The sequence below is a fragment of the Salmo salar genome, chromosome 20, assembly GCF_965601325.2.
Source record: "Salmo salar chromosome 20, fSalSal1, whole genome shotgun sequence".
Taxonomy (NCBI): domain Eukaryota; kingdom Metazoa; phylum Chordata; class Actinopteri; order Salmoniformes; family Salmonidae; genus Salmo; species Salmo salar.
Window position 1 is genome coordinate 59,298,122 of NC_138310.1, and position 14,223 is coordinate 59,312,344.

A 14,223-nucleotide genomic window follows, 5' to 3' on the forward strand; every position below is an offset into this window, starting at 1 on the left:
AGTAGACATTTGACTAGCTGTTCAGGAGTCTTATGGCTTGGAAGTAGAAGCTATTTAGAAGCCTCTTGGACCTAGACTTGGTGCTCCGGTACCGCTTGCCGTGCGGTAGCAGAGAGAACAGTCTATGACTAGGGTGGCTGGAGTCTGACAATTTTTAGGCCCTTCCTCTGACACCGCCTGGTATAGAGGTCCTGGGTGGCAGGAAGCTTGACCCAGGTGATGTACCGCGGTCGGAGGCCGAGCAGTTGCCATACCAAGCAGTGATGCAACCCGTCAGGATGCTCTCGATGGTGCAGCTGTAAAAGCTTTTGAGGATCTGAGGTTTTGTTGTGCCCTCTTCACGACTGTCTTGGTGTGCTTGGACCATGTTAGTTTGCTGGTGATGTGGACACCAAGAAACTTGAAGCTCTCCACCTGCTCCACTACAGCCCCGTCGATAAGAATGGGGGTGTGCTCGGTCCTCCTTTTCCTGTAGTCTACAATCATCTCCTTTGTCTTGATCACGTTGAGAGAGAGGTTGTTGTCCTTGCACCACAAGGTCAGGTCTCTGAACTCCTCCCTATAGGCTGTCTCATCATTGTTGGTGATCAGGCCTACCACTGTTGTGTCATTGGCAAACTTAATGATGGTGCTGGAGTCATGCCTGGCCGTGCAATCAGGATCCAGTTGCAGAGGGAGGTGTTTAGTCCCAGGGTACTTAGCTTAGTGATGAGCTTTGTGGGCACTATGGTGTTGAATGCTGAGCTGTAGTCAATGGTTTGAAAGGACAGTGTGGAGTGCAATAGAGATTGCATCATCTGTGGATCTGTTGGTGCGGTATGCAAATTGGAGTGGGTCTAGGGTTTCTGGGATAATGGTGGTGATGTGAGCCATGACCAGCCTTTTCAAAGCATTTCATGGCTACAAACGTGAGTGCTAGGGGTCGGTAGTCATTTAGGCAGGTTACTTTAGTGTTCTTGGGCACAGGGACTATGGTGGTCTGCTTGAAACATGTTGGTATTACAGACTCAGACAGGGAGAGGTTGAACATGTCAGTGAAGACACTTGCCAGTTGGTCAGCGCATGCTCAGAGTACACATCCTGGTAATCTGTCTGGCCCTGCGGCCTTGTGAATGTTGACCATATAGACACACCCCTGACCTGTTTAAAGGTCTTACATTGGCTGCGGAGAGCGTGATCACACAGTTGTCCGGAACAGCTGATGCTCTCATGCATGTTTCAGTCTTACTTGCCTAGACGTTATAGAAGTTATTTAGCTCGTCTGGTAGGCTCGTGTCAATGTGCAGCTCTCGGCTGTGCTTCCCTTTTGTAGTCTGTAATAGTTTGCAAGCCCTACCACATCCAATGAGCGTCAGAGCCGGTGTAGTACGATTTGATCTTAGTCCTGTATTGATGCTTTGCCTGTTTGATGGTCCGTCGTAGGGCATAGCGGGATTTCTTATAAGGTTCCGGATTAGAGTCCCGCTCCATGAAAGCGGCAGCTCTAGCCTTTAGCTCAGTGCGAATGTTATCTGTAATCCATGGCTTCTGGTTGGAGTATGTACGTACAGTCATCCAAATAAGCCCAAGAAGTGAGGAATGTTTGTATAGAGGTCAATGAGTTTCGAATTTGGTCAACAAAAAATGGAATTGCTAATTTGCTACGTGAGGCTTATTTGATTGTAAGGAATTTTTGTAATGTTTAGGTTGTTACGAATGCAGTGATAAGTGAACGCCTGTGGCATATTGGCAACTTACCCAAAAACGACTATCGTAGTTGTGCCTGTTGTCATAGATATATAGAGGACTCATCATGGATATTATCCATTTCAGCATGGACATTGCCATTGAAGGCTTCCAACATGTTAAAGTAGTAAACTGGGTGGGGATTCCTATGAGTTGGAAAAAATCAGCCAATGGAGAAAAATATTGTACTACTTTATAATGGAGATTGCCATATAGGCTATGTCTATTGCTGTCCGATGCTATAATGCCACAGATAAAGTTGAGTCCTCTATATATCTCTATGGCCTATTGTTCATACGAGTATCTGCCCTCTCATTGGTTAGAATAGTCCCACCTGATCTCACCTCCTCCCACCTACCTTCCATCTTTGAGGACATTTATTTCCATTGTTAGATTGGTCATTCTAATATCTTGTCAATAAAATAAACAATATTTGGGGTAAATGTGTATGGCTAGGGAAAGTCTGTGTGTATGGGTCCAGGCCTAGGGACATACCTGCAGTGCCTCACTCATGCCCTGCCCGATGACCAGCTTCTCCACCCCCTTCTGAAGTACCTCCTCCAGATCTGCAGGCTGCACTCCAGGGTGATGCTACACACAAAGTGAGTGACATTATCATCATAAGGAGCAGCCCATGTCCATCTCTATGTGCTATCCGTCATATTATCATCATAATTTACGTCCGTCCCAGGCGCGGCTTCCCCCGAGCCACACCTTACAGTCCTTATAGGAAGAGGAGCAGCCCTTCACCTTCATGTGTCTCCAGGAAAGGGAAGCGATCTCTGGTGACGACATAGGGCATGTGTTGTGTCTCGGCTGCTGCAGGCACATTTGGAAACGAATGCAGCGTTTTTAATCTAAAAGGTGCCCTAGCAACAGGAGGCTTGCCGGTTCTGAATCCCAACAGAAACATCTGCTGGGGAATAAGCCAGGAACCAGAGGGTACTATCCATGGCTCATCAGGGGCTGCCCTGCTCAAACCTCTCCAATCTGTGTGTTGGTGTGTCTTTCAGAGGGGTTGTCAACTTGAGATCAATGCTGCAAGGAATATGGATATATAAAGTATTCTAATAAAACAAGCATATCTGGTGAGAAACATTTCAAAAGTTGAATCCCTATTAACTATTATTAGATTGTATTTCTGTCCACATGACCATGTAAAGAAACTGGTGAACTGTAGCAAGTGCACACAAACAAGTTTAAAAACCCTAACAAATAGACGAACATGTCACATTGCCATCATTTACTACAGATTTCTGTCGGTATTCATTTTATGTCCGCCAGTCGTGATTGCTACTCTTCCTTACCAGTTCGTTCCCAGTCACCTGCTCAACGTGTCCATGATAAAATGTGGACTGGTTAATGGTTAAATTTATTAACTCAACGTTTGAAGCAAGAGCTGTTTGTCCCGAGTTCATCCAATAAACCATTTATTTTATACACTTTTTTTTTCAACATGGACTTTTATGTTGTGTGTGTGTGTCCCTCCCGTTTTCCAAAAGGCTATTCTACTGCCTTTAGGTTCCCATTCCTCCTGTTGTCACCGTCAGCCAATGTGTAACCTGTCCAAAGGGGAATAATGATGCTGCAAATGCATTTGATAATAACAAATATTTTATTTTGTTTATCCACATTAACATATGCATCACAATCTAGCTTCCGGGCCCAGAAAGCCTATTTCTGGACTAAAAAGGAATTCTCCACTCAGCATACGCCACATATAAAAATAACAGTTCTGGGTCTTTATATAAATAATGGGGGCAATGTGTGACATTTGGATGAAAATGGTTTGAAAATAAAAAAGATTTTCATGCAGTTCCACGTGTATTTAGAGTAATAAAAATGAATATTTAAATTGGCCTATAACTCCACCTATACAACAACATTGGACTATACCTCCTTTAAGCAGGGTTCATAAAAGACATTGGCAAGTCAAATTCAGGGACTTTTTCAAGCGATTAATTGTAATTTAAGGACCTCCAATTGTACATATAGGGCTTAATGTGTTCTGAACAAAAATATAAAACGCAACATGCAACAATTTCAAAGATTTTACTGAGTTACAGTTCTTATAAGGAAATTAGTAAATTGAAAGAAATTGATTAGGCCCTAATCTATGGATTTCACATGACTGGGCTGGGGTGCAGCCATGGCCCAGGCCCAGCCAATCAGAGTTTTTCCCCACAAAAGGGCTTTATTAGCCTGGTATACTCCTCAGGCTTTTGCCTTTTGCCTCATGCCTTTTAATCAGCTTCTTGATTTGCCACACCTGTCAGGTGGGTGGATTATCTTGAAGGAGAAACGCTCACTAACAGGGAGGTAAACAAATTTGTGCACAACATTTGTGAGAAATAAGGACCAAGACTTCATATGTTGCGTTTATATTTTTGTTCATTGTCGAACCCCTCCCCCAAAAAAGAATGCAAAGAGTAGGCCATTGCCACTGAGAATGCATTTTTTTAGGCCTTGCCAATGCATTGATATTCAAAATATTACAAATTAAATTGATAATAATGTAGACATTGCCTGACTAAACCGATTGGATGCATGCATGGTGATTTTTTTCTGTAGGCTGTGGCCTGATGCAGGGACATATAATAAATCCCAAAATAGGGGTAGCGTTAATCTCACCATCTGTTTTATTAATGAGAATGTAGACTACTTCAAGCCCCTTGTATTGTTTAAAATTGCAGGTGTAATATGGAAAATAATATATTCGTCATGTCATTTCATTACCAGATCATATTACATAGCCTAGTGGCAATGTCATTTGTCATTATATCCAGAATTAATAGGAATAGCATTGGGTGCTGCACAATAATCTATCCTACACAATTTCACATAGACTGTGTCCAATCCAAGGCACAAAAACATGAACTCATTACCTTAATGCTTTCTCTGTTGAATCTAAGGAGAACCTGCTGTAAATCAAGCAGACAACAGATGATCAACATCAATTCGCTAGGGATATCACCAGTGTAACTAACGTTCAAAATAAATTCTTGACAATCCTTCCGAACACCTTTTTTCCAGCACTTGGGCAGTTGTTGCATCGCATGCGCTATCACAACAGCTATTCGTCATTTGACTGTCATTCATTAAATTCCTTCCTTCATCAGATGTGAAAATATCACGGCCTAACTAATCAGCTGGACACCAAATGCACATCCAACAAATATTATGCATCATTATTGAAGAACCACGTTAATGACAGTATCAATGTAGAGTTTAAATATAAAGGGAAGGTGACTCGGTTAGAAGCACCCGATTTTGCAATTGCATACATCATTTTGGATTTGTGTGCCAATAAACCGTTTTCACCCCATAACATAACGAGATCCACACAAAATGTTACAAGTTAAATTGCATTTCTGAGATCTCTATAGAAAAACTGTTAACTGGCAAGATCCAGTATTCTTACAGGGTTCAAGTTCAATGTCTAATTTAACAGATTAATGCCAATATATTACATGAAGACAATTTACACTGCCATAATTGCATGGATATAAAAGTAATATTTTATGTTGCATGATTTTGGACAAATCCGTAAAGACACCAACCATGATAAAGGGTTAAACATACAGTTGAAGTCGGAAGTTTACATACACCTTAGCCAAATACATTTAAACTCAGTTTCACAATTCCTGACATTTAATCCTAGTAAAAATTCCCCGTCTTAGGTCAGTTAGGATCACCACTTTATTTTAAGAATGTGAAATGTCAGAATAATAGGAGAATGATTTCAGCTTTTATTTCTTTCATCACATTCCCAGTGGGTCAGAAGTTTACATACTGTACACTCAATTAGTATTTGGTAGCATTGCCTTTAAATTGTTTAACTTGGGTCAAATGTTTTGGGTAGCCTTCCACAAGCTTCCCACAATAAGTTGGGTGAATTTTGGCCCATTCCTCCTGACAGCTGGTGTAACGGAGTCAGGTTTGTAGGCTTCCTTGCTCGCGAACGCTTTTTCAGTTCTGCCCACAAATTTTCTATGGGATTGAGATCAGGGCTTTGTGATGGCCACTCCAATACCTTGACTTTGTTGTCCTTAAGCCATTTTGCCACAACTTTGGAAGTATGCTTGGGGTCATTGTCCATTTGGAAGACCCATTTGCAACCAAGCTTCAACTTCCTGACTGATGTCTTGAGATGTTGCTTCAATATATCTACATAATTTTCCGTTCCTTATGATGCCATCTATTTTGTGAAGTGCACTGGTCCCTCCTGCAGCAAAGCACCCCCACAACATGATGCTGCCCCCCGTGCTTCATGGTTGGGATGGTGTTATTTGGCATGCAAGCCTCCCTTTTTCCTCCAAACATAACGATGGTCATTATGGCCAAAACGTTATTTTTGTTTCATCAGACCAGAGGACATTTCTCCAAAAAGTACGATCTTTGTCCCCATGTGCAGTTGCAAACCGTAGTCTGGCTTTTTTTATGGCAGTTTTGGAGCAGTGGCTTTTTCCTTGCTGAGTGGCCTTTCAGATTATGTCGATATAGGACTCGTTTTACTGTGGCTATAGATACTTTTGTACCGGTTTCCTCCAGCATCTTCACAAGGTCCTTTGCTGTTGTTCTGGGATTGATTTGCACTTTTCGCACCGAAGTACGTTCATCTCTAGGAGACAGAACGCGTCTCCTTCCTGAGCGGTATGATGGCTGCGTGGTCCCATGGTGTTTATACTTGCGTGCTATTGCTTGTACAGATGAACGTTGTACCTTCAGGCGTTTGGAAATTGCGCCCAAGGATGAACCAGACTTGTGGAGATCTACAAAAAAAATTCTGAGGTCTTGGCTGATTTTAGATTTTTCCCATGATGTCAAGCAGAGGCACTGAGTTTGAAGGTAGGCCTTGAAATACATCCACAGGTACACCTCCAATTGACTCAAATTATGTAAATTAGCCTACCAGAAGCGTCTAAAGCCATGACATTTTCTGGAATTTCCCAAGCTGTTTAAAGGCACAGTCAACTTAGTGTATAAACTTCTGACCCACTGGAATTGTGATAGTGAATTATAAGTGAAATAATCTGTCTGTAAAGAATTGTTGGAAAAATGACTTGTGTCATGAACAAAGTAGATGTCCTAACTGACTTGCCACAACTATAGTTTGTTAACAAGAAATTTGTGGAGTGCTTGAAAAACGACTTCAACCTAAGTGTATGTAAACTTCCGACTTCAACTGTAGGTTATATCAACTTGTGAATTGTATTGAATATAGCTACGATCTCCCCTTATTTCTTAATGTACTTCCATGAAAAAAAAGCCATATTATCAATGTATTATAAACAGCTGTATCAAGTTGTCCTGTTTAGGAAATCCTCATTGGTACCATAGTTTATAGATTTACATTTACGTCATTTAGCAGACGCTCTTATCCAGAGCGACTTCAGACAGTATGCCACCACCACACACAAACACACCTTGGGCAGTATGGCTTTGAATATAGGAAGATACCCAAAAACTGCTTGTCGACTCAAATCCCTGATCACATCAAAGCGACTTCATGGCATTGCTGGCTAGTACCGCTGGCGTTAGTTAAGTGTCCCATTGACGTCAAGACATCTCTGCTAATCCTTAGTCTGAGTTGTTTAGATAATGGCTTGTTGAGTTTCTGGGTCTTAGAACCTATCTGGTTCCTAGTGTCCCACAACCCAATGGGGCTGTTCCTTTATGGCAACGATCAGATCATTCGCTGTCGGACCGCCCCCTCGTCACTCCGCCTTCCATCGCACTGTTGCCTGGCAAGAGAGCAGAAAATTCTGGGGGTCAAATAGAACATTACGAATTTCAATTCCGATATGTTTTATTTGTAGAAGAGTTTGTAATTTCATGGAATTCCAATTAGCTTCCTCTCACCTTCCTTCCTCCCTGTCCTTTCTTTCCCTGACCTATAATTTCTTACAATCAAATGCCGACCGCATTATCTACCAAGAGAATTCTCTTCGATTATAATCACAGCCGTGTATATCCCCACCCAAGCAGACACCTCGACGGCCCTGAAAGATCTTCATTGGACTCCATGTAAACTGGAAACCACATATCCTGAGGTTGCATTTATTGTAGCTGGAGATTTTAACAAGGCTAATCTGAAAACAAGGCTCCCTAAATTTTATCAGCATATCGAATTCGCGACCTGGGCTGGCAAAATTCTGGATCATTGCTACTCTAATTTCTGCGACGCATACAAAGCCCTCCTTTCGGCAAATCTGACCACGACTCCATTTTGTTGTTCCCAGCCTATAGACAGAAACTAAAACAGGAAATGCTCAGGTCTGTTCAAGGGTGGTCCGACCAATCTGATTCCATGCTTCAAGATTGCTTTGATCACGTGGACTGGGATATGTTCCAGATAGCCTCAGACAACAACATTGATGTATACGCTGATTTGGTGAGCGAGTTTATTAGCAAGTGCATCGATGATGTTGTACCCACGGGAACTATTAAAACCTTCCCCAACCAGAAACCGTGGATTGATGGCAGCATTCGCGCAAAACTGAAACCGCGAACCACCGCTTTTAATCATGGCAAGGCGACCGGAAACATGACCGAATACAAACAGTGTAGCTATTCCCTCCGCAAGGCAAACAAGCTAAGCGTCAGTATAGAGACAAAGTAGAGTCGCAATTCAACGGCTCAGACACGAGACATATGTGGCAGGGTCTACAGTCAATCACGGATTACAAAAAGAAAACTATCCCCGTCGCGGACACCGATGTCTTGCTCCCAGACAAACTAACTTCTTTGCTCGCTTTGAGGACAATACAGTGCCACTGACACGGCACACTACCAAAACCTGCGGGCTCTCCTTCACCGCAGCCAACGTGAATAAAACATTTAAACGTGTTAACCCTCGCAAGGCTGCCGGCCCAGACGCCATCCCTAGCCGCGTCCTCAGAGCATGCGCAGACCAGCTGGCTGGTGTGTTTACGGACATATTCAATCAATCCCGATCCCAGTCTGCTGTTCCCACATACTTCAAGAGGGCCACCATTGTTCCTGTTCCCAAGAAAGCTAAGGTAACTGAGCTAAATGACTATCGCCCCATAGCAGTCACTTCCGTCATCATGAAGTGCTTCGAGAGACTAGTCAAGGATCATATCACCTCCACCCTACCTGACACCCTAGACCCACTCCAATTTGCTTACCACCCGAATAGGTCCACAGATGACACAATCGCAATCACACTGCCCTAACCCATCTGGACAAGAGGAATACCCATGTAAAAATGCCGTTCATCGATTACAGCTCAGCATTCAGCACCATAGTACCCTCCAAACTCGTCATTAAGCTCGAAACCCTGGGTCTTGACCCCGCACTGTGCAACTGGGTCCTGGACTTTGACGGGCCGCCCCCAGGTGGTGAGGGTAGGAAACAACATCTCCACCCCGCTGATCCTCAACACTGGGACCCCACAAGGGTGCGTTCTCAGCCATCGCCTGTACTCCCTGTTCACCCATGACTGCGTGGCCATGCACGCCTCCAACGCAATCATCAAGTTTGCAGACGACACTACAGTGGTAGGCTTGATTACCAACAACGACGAGATGGCCTACAGGGAGGAGGTGAGGGCCCTCGAGTGTGGTGTCAGGAAAATAACCTCATACTCAACGTCAACAAAACAAAGGAGATAATTGTGGACTTCAGGAAACAGCAGAGGGAGCACCCCCATATCCACATCGATGGGACAGCAATGGAGAAGGTGTAAAGTTAAGTTCCTCGGTGTACACATCACGGACAAACTGAAATGGTCCACCCACACAGACAGCGTGGTGAAGAAGGCGCAACAGCGCCTCAACCTCAGGAGGCTGAAGAAATTTGGCTTGTCACCAAAAACACACAATCGAGAGCATCCTGTCGGGCTGTATCACCGCCTGGTACGGCAACTGCTCCGCCCACAACCGTAAGGCTCTCCAGAGGGTAGTGAAGTCTGCACAATGCATCACCGGGGGCAAACTACCTGCCCTCCAGGACACCTACACCACCCGATGTCACAGGAAGGCCAAAAAGATCATCAAGGACAACAACCACCCAAGCCACTGCCTGTTCACCCCGCTATCATCCAGAAGGCGAGGTCAGTACAGGTGCATCAACGCTGGGACAAAGAGACTGAAAAACAGCTTCTATCTCAAGGCCATCAGACTGTTAAACAGCCATCACTAACATTGAGTGGCTGCTGCCAACATACTGACTCATCTCTAGCCACTTTAATAATTAAAAATTGGATGTAATAAATGTATCACTAGTCACTTAAACAATGCCACTTTATAAAATGTTTACATACCCTACATTACTCATATGTATATACTGTACTCTATACCATCTACTGCATCTTGCCTATGCCGTTCAGCCATCCATATATTTATATATACACATATTCTTAATCATCCCTTTACACTTGTGTGTATAAGGTAGATGTTGTGAAATTGTTAGATTACTTGTTAGATATTACTGCACGGTCGGAACTAGAAGCACAAGCATTTTGCTACACTCGCATTAACATCTGCTAACCATGAGTATGTGACCAATACAATTTGATTTGATTCAGACTCACCTGTCATCTCAGTGGCACTGGTCTGGCTTCGGCCTGGGTCTGGAGAAGCTGGACTGGGGACTTGGGCCTTGCTGCCTGACTGTGGACTTGGGCCATTCTGCTGGCCTCCCCAGCGGCAGGGTTAGCATTAGCAATATGGCTAGCTTTAGCAATGGGTTTGTCATTAGCTTTAGCATTAAGGCCAGCATTTGCTTTAGCATTAAGGCCAGCATTTGCATTGGGGGTTTTGTCACTAGCATTGGAGGTAGCTGCGTTGCTCCTCTTTCCGTCTGTGACATCAGTCTTCACCAGACACCGCATCTGAAGCGGTCCCATGGCTTCAAAGTCCTCGCCCTCACCCCCCCCCCCCCCCCTCCCCTCCTCCTCAGCAACTCCAACACCTACAACACAGAGCTATACAGTTACACACACACACACCCCTCTGCCTTAGCAACACACACGCACAAGTTGTAACGAAGGTATGACATTGCCTCTTCCCCTTCAGGAGGTTGAAAAGATTTGGCAGGGCCCTCAAATCCTCAAAAAGTTAACACAGCTGCACCATTGAGAGCATCTTGACTGGCTGCGTCACTGCTTGGTATGGCAACTGCACTGGGGCCAAGCTCCCTGCCATCCAGGACCTCTATCAGGCGGTGTGAAGGAAGGCCCAGAAAATTGTTAGACTCCAGCCACCCAAGCCATAGACTGTTCTCTCTGCTTCCACACAGCAACCGGTACCAGAGCAAAAGGTCTGACACCAACAGGCTCCTGAACAACTTCTATACCCAGGCCATGAGTCTGCTAAATAGCTACAAAAAATGGCTACAAGAACTATCTGCATTGACCCTTATATTTTTGCACACTCCGACTTAATTTGCCCACACACACATTCATATGGACTCTACACACAGGCACTCACATACAATCATATGCACTGCTGCTACTCTGTTTAACATGTACAATACCAGTCAACAGTTTGTAGACCTACTCATTCAAGGGTCTTTCTTTATTTTTACTATTTTCTACATTGTAGAATAATAGTGAAGACATCAAAACTATGAAATAATCATGTAGTAACCAAAAAAGTGTTAAACAAATCAAAATATACTTCATATTTTAGATTCTTCGAAGTAGCCACCTTTTGTCTTGATGACAGCTTTGCATACTCTTGGTATTCTCTCAACCAGCTTCACCTGGAATGCTTTTCCAACAGTCTTGAAGGAGTTCCCACATATGCTCAGCACTTGTTGGCTGCTTTTCCTTCACTCTGTGGTCCAACTCATCCCAAACCATCTCAATTGGGTTGAGGTTGGGTGATTGTGGAGGCCAGGTCATCTGATATAGCACTCCATCACTCTCCTTGGTCAAATAGCCCTTACCCAGCCTGGAGGTGTGTTTGGTCATTGTCCTGTTGAAAAACAAATGAAAATCCCACTAAGCGCAAAACAGATGGGATGGCGTATCGCTGCAGAATGTGGTAGCCATGCTGGTTAGGTGTGCCTTGAATTCTAAATAAATGACTGACAGTGTCACCAGCAAAGCATGTTAAAGTAATGGACTATCGTTTCTCTTTGCTTATTTTTATTTATTTAAATATATATTTAAATATATATATATTTCACCTTTATTTAACCAGGTAGGCCAGTTGAGAAGAAGTTCTCATTTACAACTGCGACCTGGCCAAGATAAAGCATAGCAGTGCAACAAAAACAGAGTTACACAAACAAACGTACAGTCAATAACACAAAGGAAAAGAAAAATACAAAGATCTATTTACACTGTGTGCAAATGTAGAAGAGTAGGGAGGTAGTAAGTAAATAGGCCATAGAGACGAAAAATAATTACAACTTAGCATTAATACTGGAGTGATATGTGCAGATGATGTGCAAGTAGAGATACTGGGGTGCAAAAGGCAAGAGGGTAATTCATAATATGGGGATGAGGTAGTTGGGTGTGCTATTTACAGATTCACTGTGCCTGTACACCTGTAAGCTGCTCTAACAGCTGATGCTTAATAACTTCTTACGACACCAATCCCGTCAGCGGGACTGAGTTTGACAATAGCCAGTGAAAAATCAGAGCGCCAGATTCAAAACCACAAATCGAATCATTTCAATTTCTCAAACATAGGACTATTTTACACCATTTTATAGATACACTTCTCCTGAATCGAACCACGTTGTCCGATTTCAAAAAGGCTTTACAGCGAAAGCAAAACAGATTATGTTAGGAGAGTACATAGACACAAATAACCACACAGCCATTTTCCAAGCAACTAGATGCATCACAAATACCCAAAACACAGCTAAATGAAGCACTAACCTTTGACGATCTTCATCAGATGACACTCCTAGGACATGTTACACAATACATGCATTTTTTGTTCGATAAAGTTCATATTTATATCTAAAAACAGCATTTTACATTGGCGCGTGATGTTCAGAAAATATTTTCCCTCAAATACTGCCGGTGAATCAGCACAACAATTTACAAAAATAAATGTTGATAAAATATTAAACTGTCATTCAAAGAATTATAGATGAACATCTCCTTTATGCAAACGCTGTGAAAGATTTCAAAAAAGCTTCACTAGGAAAGCACACTTTGCAATAATCTAAGTACTGCGCTCAGAAAAATACACTAGGCAATACAGATACCCGCTATTTGAGTCGTCTAAAATCATAAATTGCATTAGAAATATTCACTTACCTTTGATGATCTTCATCAGAAGGCACTTCCAGGAATCCCAGGTCCACAACAAATGTTGTTTTGTTCGATAAACGCCATAATTTATGTCCAAATAGCTCGTTGTTCGCACGTTCAGTTAGCTACTCCAAATGTAGGAAGCGCGCGGAAAATGTCACGACGAAAAGTAAAAAAAAGTTAGATTTACGTTTGTTCAAACATGTCAAACGTTGTAAAGCATCAATCTTTAGGGCCTTTATCACGTGAAACTTCAGCAATATTCCAACCGGACAATTCCAGTGTCTTGAAAAACGTTTTGGAACACAGCTACCTCTCGTGTGAATGCGCGCCAATGAACTGATGTCCTTCCCTGAGTCAACAACTTCCCCACCTTCTTGTTCGGTCTCTGTTCATCATAGAAGCCTCAAACAACTTTCTAAAGACTGTTGACATCTAGTGGAAGCCTTAGGAAGTGCAAAATGAATACTTAGTCACTGTGTGTTCGATAGGCAATGACTTCAAAAGACTCCACGCATCAGTTTTCTACTTCCTGGTAGGATTTCTCAGATTTTTGCCTGCCATATGAGTTCTGTTATACTCACAGACATCATTCAAACAGTTTTAGAAACTTCAGAGTGTTTTCTATCCAAATCTACTAATAATATGCATATCCTAGCTTCTGAGTTTGAGTAGGAGGCAGTTTAATATGGGCACGTATTTAATCCGAAAGTGACAATACTGCCCCCATGCGATTGGTGTCGTAAGTTAAAGTTAGAGAGGGAGATAAGACTCCAGCTTCAGAGATTTTTGCAATTCGTTCCAGTCATTGGCAGCAGAGAACTGGAAGGAAAGGCGGCCAAAGGAAGTGTTGGCTTTGGGGATGACCAGTGCAATATACCTGCTGGAGTGCGTGCTACGGGTGGTTGTTGCTATGGTGACCCAAGTGAGCTGAGATAAGGCGGGGCTTTACCTAGCAAAGACTTATAGATGACCTGGAGCCAGTGGGTTTGGCGACCGATATGTAGTGAGGGCCAGCCAACGAGAGCATAGAGGTCGCTGTGGCGGGTAGTACAGTGGGGGAAAAAAGTATTTGATCCCCTGCTGATTTTGTACGTTTGCCCACTTACAAAGAGATGATCAGTCTATAATTTTAATGGTAGGTTTATTTGAACAGTGAGAGACAGAATAACAAAAAAATCCAGAAAAACGCATGTCAAAAATGTTATAAAATGATTTGCATTTTAATGAGGCAAATAAGTATTTGACCTCTCTGCAAA

General features: G+C 43.0%; 1 long non-coding RNA gene and 1 pseudogene across 1 annotated transcript; both read right to left on the reverse strand.

Annotated features, from left to right (window-relative positions):
* Positions 1-2,025: 2,025 nt before the first annotated feature.
* Positions 2,026-2,710, reverse strand: LOC106580983 (mth938 domain-containing protein pseudogene; annotated as a pseudogene).
* Positions 2,711-3,321: 611 nt separating this feature from the next.
* On the reverse strand, positions 3,322-10,640 carry LOC145862437 (uncharacterized). Its single transcript, XR_014381899.1, has 2 exons — positions 10,283-10,640; positions 3,322-7,469 (listed from the first exon to the last, which is right to left on the reverse strand). It is a non-coding gene; the product is annotated as an uncharacterized LOC145862437 (long non-coding RNA).
* Between the last annotated feature and the right edge of the window lie 3,583 nt (positions 10,641-14,223).